This window comes from Rhinoderma darwinii, chromosome 3 (assembly GCF_050947455.1).
Source record: "Rhinoderma darwinii isolate aRhiDar2 chromosome 3, aRhiDar2.hap1, whole genome shotgun sequence".
NCBI lineage: Eukaryota > Metazoa > Chordata > Amphibia > Anura > Rhinodermatidae > Rhinoderma > Rhinoderma darwinii.
Genome location: NC_134689.1, coordinates 411,269,480 through 411,277,021, shown reverse-complemented (window position 1 = coordinate 411,277,021; position 7,542 = coordinate 411,269,480). Strand labels below are relative to the sequence as shown.

The following is a 7,542-nucleotide window of genomic DNA, read 5'->3' as shown; positions in this document are numbered from 1 at the left end:
GTGGAGGTAGCGTGGCCGAGCGGTCTAAGGCGCTGGATTTAGGCTCCAGTCTCTCTGGAGGCGTGGGTTCGAATCCCACCGCTGCCAACTGTTTTTTGTATTTATTATATATATATATATATTTTATCAATTGTTCATTTTCAAGTGTGACATGCCTGCTTTACCTGACATATTTACATAGGACTCATTGCTTGGACTTGTGGTTACACGACTGCTTCACTGTTGCTCACAATGTGGTGAGCATACGTATTAATTCACGCATAATTCCTAATTAATAGCCTATTTATCACTAGCCACCATCTTTTATTTAGTCAGAGGCGCGTATCTAGAGCGGCGGACATTTTGTTGAAGCCCATTGGGTGACCAACAAAATGTCTCCGGCGCCGTAGTGACGTAGAGAAAATGTTCTGCAATCCTATTGGCCGTTACGGGAAACCACACCTCGCGTAACTTCTGGCCCCAGCAACGGCGATTGGTTGCTTAGCAACGCGAAAACGAGTGGGCCTCAGAGCAGGTACTGGTGAGCACGAGGATTATAAGGTATAAATGGCGAGTAGGAAGGTAATATGTGTAGTAATAATTACCAGTATATGGAGAGGGGGGCAGTGAGTATAATGGGAATGAATGAGGGGACGTTTTATAGGACAATCTAGGATGTATAAACCAGTATAATCCCGGGCGATGTCCGTCTAGTTATATGCACTCAGGACCATGAGGTGAGTTCTCCCTGTGTGACGCCATGTTCTGCGTCCCCCTTATACGCCAATAATAATCGCTGTCAATGATTCCCTGGTCTTGACTGTCACGTGACAATATCACATCACGTGAGACCATAATGGTAAAATTTTTCCCTTGTGCTCCGCCCATTTATATAGGACACGCCCCAAACTAAGTAGTGCATATAACCCCCATCATCACACCTCAAAGTAAATACAGACCCCAGTCCAGACCCCCTAAACTAACACAGACCAGACCCCTAAACTAACACAGACCCCAGACCAGACCCCTAAACTAACACAGACCCCAGACCAGACCCCTTAACTAACACAGACCCCAGACCAGACCCCTAAACTAACACAGACCCCAGACTAGACCCCTAAACTAACCCAGACCAGACCCCCTAAACTAACCCAGACCCCTAAACTAACAGACCCCAGGCCAGACCCCTAAACTAACACAGACCCCAGACCAGACCCCTAAACTAACACAGACCCCAGACCAGACCCCTAAACTAATAAAGACCCCAGACCAGACCCCTAAACTAATACAGACACCAGACCCCTAAACTAATACAGACCCCAGACCAGACCCCTAAACTAACACAAACTCCAGACCAGACCCCTAAACTAACACAGACGCCAGACCAGACCCCTAAACTAACACAGACCCCAGACCAGAGCTCTAAACTAACACAGACCCCAGACCAGACCCCTAAACTAACACAGACGCCAAACCAGACCCCTAAACTAACACAGACCCCAGACCAGACCCCTAAACTAACACAGACCCCTAAACTAACACAGACCCCAGACCAGACCCCTAAACTAATACAGACCCCAGACCAGACCCCTAAACTAATACAGACACCAGACCCCTAAACTAATACAGACCCCAGACCAGACCCCTAAACTAACACAGACTCCAGACCAGACCCCTAAACTAACACAGACGCCAGACCAGACCCCTAAACTAACACAGACCCCAGACCAGAGCTCTAAACTAACACAGACCCCAGACCAGACCCCTAAACTAACACAGACGCCAAACCAGACCCCTAAACTAACACAGACCCCAGACCAGACCCCTAAACTAACACAGACCCCTAAACTAACACAGACCCCAGACCAGACCCCTAAACTAATACAGACCCCAGACCAGACCCCTAAACTAATACAGACACCAGACCCCTAAACTAATACAGACTCCAGACCAGACCCCTAAACTAATACAGACCCCAGACTAGACCCCTAAACTAACCCGGACCCCAGACCAGAACCCTAAACTAACACAGACCCCAGACCAGACCCCTAAACTAACACAGAGACCAGACCCCTAAACTAATACAGACCCCAGACCAGACCCCTAAACTAACACAGAACCCAGACCAGACCCCTAAACTAATACAGACCCCAGACCAGACCCCTAAACTAACACAGACTCCAGACCAGACCCCTAAACTAACACGGACCCCAGACCAGACCCCTAAACTAACACAGACTCCAGACCAGACCCCTAAACTAACACGGACCCCAGACCAGACCCCTAAACTAACACAGACCCCAGACCAGACCCCTAAACTAATACAGACCCCAGACCAGAGCTCTAAACTAACACAGACCTCAGACCAGACCCCCTAAACTAACACAGACCCCAGACCAGACCCCTAAACTAACACAGACTCCAGACCCCTAAACTAACACAGACTCCAGACCAGACCCCTAAACTAACACAGACCCCAGACCAGACCCCTAAACTAACAGACCCCAGACCAGACCCCTAAACTAACACAGACCCCAGACCAGACCCCTAAACTAATACAGACCCCAGACCAGACCCCTAAACTAACACAGACCCCAGACCAGACCCCTAAACTAACACAGACCCCAAACCAGACCCCTAAACTAAGACAGACCCCAGACCAGACCCCTTAACTAACACAGACCCCAGACCAGACCCCTAAACTAACACAGAGACCAGACCCCTAAACTAACACAGACCCCAGACCAGACCCCTAAACTAACACAGACACCAGACCCCTAAACTAACACAGACGCCAGACCAGACCCCTAAACTAACACAGACGCCAGACCAGACCCCTAAACTAACACAGACGCCAGACCAGACCCCTAAACTAACACAGACGCCAGACCAGACCCCTAAACTAACACAGACGCCAGACCAGACCCCTAAACTAACACAGACGCCAGACCAGACCCCTAAACTAACACAGACGCCAGACCAGACCCCTAAACTAACACAGACGCCAGACCAGACCCCTAAACTAACACAGACGCCAGACCAGACCCCTAAACTAACACAGACGCCAGACCAGACCCCTAAACTAACACAGACGCCAGACCAGACCCCTAAACTAACACAGACGCCAGACCAGACCCCTAAACTAACACAGACGCCAGACCAGACCCCTAAACTAACACAGACGCCAGACCAGACCCCTAAACTAACACAGACGCCAGACCAGACCCCTAAACTAACACAGACGCCAGACCAGACCCCTAAACTAACACAGACGCCAGACCAGACCCCTAAACTAACACAGACGCCAGACCAGACCCCTAAACTAACACAGACGCCAGACCAGACCCCTAAACTAACACAGACGCCAGACCAGACCCCTAAACTAACACAGACGCCAGACCAGACCCCTAAACTAACACAGACGCCAGACCAGACCCCTAAACTAACACAGACGCCAGACCAGACCCCTAAACTAACACAGACACCAGACCCCTAAACTAACACAGACACCAGACCCCTAAACTAATACAGACGCCAGACCAGACCCCTAAACTAACACAGACGCCAGACCAGACCCCTAAACTAACACAGACGCCAGACCAGACCCCTAAACTAACACAGACGCCAGACCAGACCCCTAAACTAACACAGACCCCAGACCAGACCCCTAAACTAACCCGGACCCCAGACCAGACCCCTAAACTAACACGGACCCCAGACCAGACCCCTAAACTAACACAGAGACCAGACCCCTAAACTAATACAGACCCCAGACCAGACCCCTAAACTAACACAGACACCAGACCCCTAAACTAACACAGACCCCAGACCAGACCCCTAAACTAACACAGAACCCAGACCAGACCCCTAAACTAACACAGAACCCAGACCAGACCCCTAAACTAATACAGACCCCAGACCAGACCCCTAAACTAACACAGACTCCAGACCAGACCCCTAAACTAACACAGACCCCAGACCAGACCCCCTAAACTAACACAGACCCCAGACCAGACCCCTAAACTAACACAGACCCCAGACCAGACCCCTAAACTAATACAGACCCCAGACCAGACCCCTAAACTAACACAGACCCCAGACCAGACCCCTAAACTAACACAGACACCAGACCCCTAAACTAACACAGACCCCAGACCAGACCCCTAAACTAACACCGACCCCAGACCAGACCCCTAAACTAACACAGACTCCAGACCAGACCCCTAAACTAACACAGACTCCAGACCAGACCCCTAAACTAACACCGACCCCAGACCAGACCCCTAAACTAACACCGACCCCAGACCAGACCCCTAAACTAACACAGACCCCAGACCAGACCCCTAAACTAACAGACCCCAGACCAGACCCCTAAACTAACACAGACCCCTAAACTAACACAGACCCCAGACCAGACCCCTAAACTAACAGACCCCATACCAGACCCCTAAACTAACACAGACCCCTAAACTAATACAGACACCAGACCCCTAAACTAATACAGACCCCAGACCAGACCCCTAAACTAACACGGACCCCAGACCAGACCCCTAAACTAATACAGACCCCTAAACTAACACAGACCCCCAGACCAGACCCCTAAACTAACACAGACCCCAGACCAGACCCCTAAACTAACACAGACCCCCTAAACTAACACAGACCCCAGACCAGACCCCTAAACTAACACAGACCCCAGACCAGACCCATAATCTAACACAGACCCCAGACCAGACCCCTAAACTAACACAGACCCCAGACCAGACCCCTAAACTAACACAGACCCCAGACCAGACCCCTAAACTAATACAGACCCCAGACCAGACCCCTAAACTAACACAGACCCCAGACCAGACCGCTAAACTAACACAGACCCCAGACCAGACCCCTAAACTAATACAGACCCCAGACCAGAGCTCTAAACTAACACAGACCCCAGACCAGACCCCCTAAACTAACACAGACGCCAGACCAGACCCCTAAACTAACACAGACTCCAGACCAGACCCCTAAACTAACACAGACGCCAGACCAGACCCCTAAACTAACACAGACCCCAGACCAGAGCTCTAAACTAACACAGACCCCAGACCAGACCCCTAAACTAACACAGACCCCAGACCAGACCCCTAAACTAATACAGACCCCAGACCAGACCCCTAAACTAACACAGACTCCAGACCAGACCCCTAAACTAACACAGACCCCAGCCCAGACCCCCTAAACTAACACAGACCCCAGACCAGACCCCTAAACTAACACAGACCCCAGACCAGACCCATAAACTAACACAGACCCCAGACCAGACCCCTAAACTAATACAGACCCCAGACCAGACCCCTAAACTAACACAGACCCCAGACCAGACCCCTAAACTAACACAGACTCCAGACCAGACCCCTAAACTAACACAGACCCCAGACCAGACCCCTAAACTAACACAGACCCCAGACCAGACCCCCTAAACTAACACAGACCCCAGACCAGACCCCTAAACTAATACAGACCCCAGACCAGACCCCTAAACTAACACAGACTCCAGACCAGACCCCTAAACTAACACAGACGCCAGACCAGACCCCTAAACTAACACAGACCCCAGACCAGAGCTCTAAACTAACACAGACCCCAGACCAGACCCCTAAACTAACACAGACCCCAGACCAGACCCCTAAACTAACACAGACCCCAGACCAGACCCCTAAACTAACACAGACTCCAGACCAGACCCCTAAACTAACACCGACCCCAGACCAGACCCCTAAACTAACACAGACCCCAGACCAGACCCCTAAACTAACACAGAGACCAGACCCCTAAACTAACACAGACCCCAGACCAGACCCCTAAACTAACAGACCCCAGACCAGACCCCTAAACTAACACAGACCCCTAAACTAATACAGACCACAGACCAGACCCCTAAACTAATACAGACCCCAGACCAGACCCCTAAACTAACACGGACCCCAGACCAGACCCCTAAACTAATACAGACCCCAGACCCCTAAACTAACACAGACCCCAGACCAGACCCCTAAACTAACACAGACCCCAAACCAGACCCCTAAACTAACACAGACCCCAGACCAGACCCCTAAACTAACACAGACCCCAGACCAGACCCCCTAAACTAACACAGACCCCAGACCAGACCCCTAAACTAACACAGACCCCAGACCAGACCCATAAACTAACACAGACCCCAGACCAGACCCCTAAACTAACACAGACCCCAGACCAGACCCTTAAACTAATACAGACCCCAGACCAGACCCCTAAACTAACACAGACCCCAGACCAGACCCCTAAACTAACACAGACCCCAGACCCCTAAACTAATACAGACCCCAAACCAGACCCCTAAACTAACACAGACCCCAGACTAGACCCCTAAACTAGCACAGACCCCAGACCAGACCCCTAAACTAACCCGGACCCCAGACCAGACCCCTAAACTAACACGGACCCCAGACCAGACCCCTAAACTAACACAGAGACCAGACCAGACCCCTAAACTAACACAGACCCCAGACCAGACCCCTAAACTAACACAGACACCAGACCCCTAAACTAACACAGACCCCAGACCAGACCCCTAAACTAACACAGACCCCAGACCAGACCCCTAAACTAACACGGACCCCAGACCAGACCCCTAAACTAACACAGACGCCAGACCAGACCCCTAGACTAATACAGACCCCAGACCAGAGCTCTAAACTAACACAGACCCCAGACCAGACCCCTAAACTAACACAGACCCCAGACCAGACCCCTAAACTAACACAGACCCCAGACCAGACCCCTAAACTAACACAGACCCCAGACCAGACCCCTTAACTAACACAGACCCCAGACCAGACCCCCTAAACTAACACAGACCCCAGACCAGACCCCTAAACTAACACAGACCCCAGACCAGACCCCTAAACTAACACAGAGACCAGACCCCTAAACTAATACAGACCCCAGACCAGACCCCTAAACTAATACAGACCCCAGACCAGACCCCTAAACTAATACAGACCCCAGACCAGACCCCTAAACTAACACAGAGACCAGACCCCTAAACTAATACTGACCCCAGACCAGACCCCTAAACTAATACAGACCCCAGACCAGACCCCTAAACTAACACAGAGACCAGACCCCTAAACTAATACTGACCCCAGACCAGACCCCTAAACTAATACAGACACCAGACCGACAAAAATAGAGAGAGGGACCTCCAGCTCACCTTGTATGTGTGGTTCAGATCATCTCGCACGGATCCTCGTGTCGGCACACGATAAATAGACAACAATGGAGAAAAGGAGATTTGGATCCAGCGTGGATTTGTAGAATAAAATGGAACGACGTTCCAAGTTTAATGAAAAAATTTGTTTGTTAAAAAAAAGGAAAAAACCAGGACTTTGCTTGAAAGTGTGCAATCCTGATAGTGTGAGGAAAAATATCAGTAGTATATAGAGCCTACGCGTTTCAGACGCTACACGCATCCTTAGTCATGGCTGATGCTCAGACACCAGACCCCTAAACTAACACAGACCCCAGACTAGACCC

General features: G+C 50.6%; 1 protein-coding gene and 1 non-coding gene across 4 annotated transcripts in view; both read left to right on the top strand.

The window, feature by feature from the left end:
- Positions 1-5: 5 nt before the first annotated feature.
- Positions 6-87, top strand: TRNAL-UAG (transfer RNA leucine (anticodon UAG)). The gene has a single exon. It is a non-coding gene; the product is annotated as a tRNA-Leu (tRNA).
- Positions 88-410: 323 nt separating this feature from the next.
- The window catches only part of TMEM107 (transmembrane protein 107), a 29,835-nt gene continuing 22,703 nt past the window's right edge, over positions 411-7,542 (top strand). For 2 of the 3 annotated variants that reach the window (XM_075859238.1, XM_075859237.1), the window contains exon 1: positions 432-540. The gene's annotated coding sequence lies outside the window, so the exon portion shown is untranslated. Of the gene's footprint in view, positions 541-7,542 lie in introns of all 3 variants that reach the window. The other variant, XM_075859239.1, reaches the window with a different exon arrangement.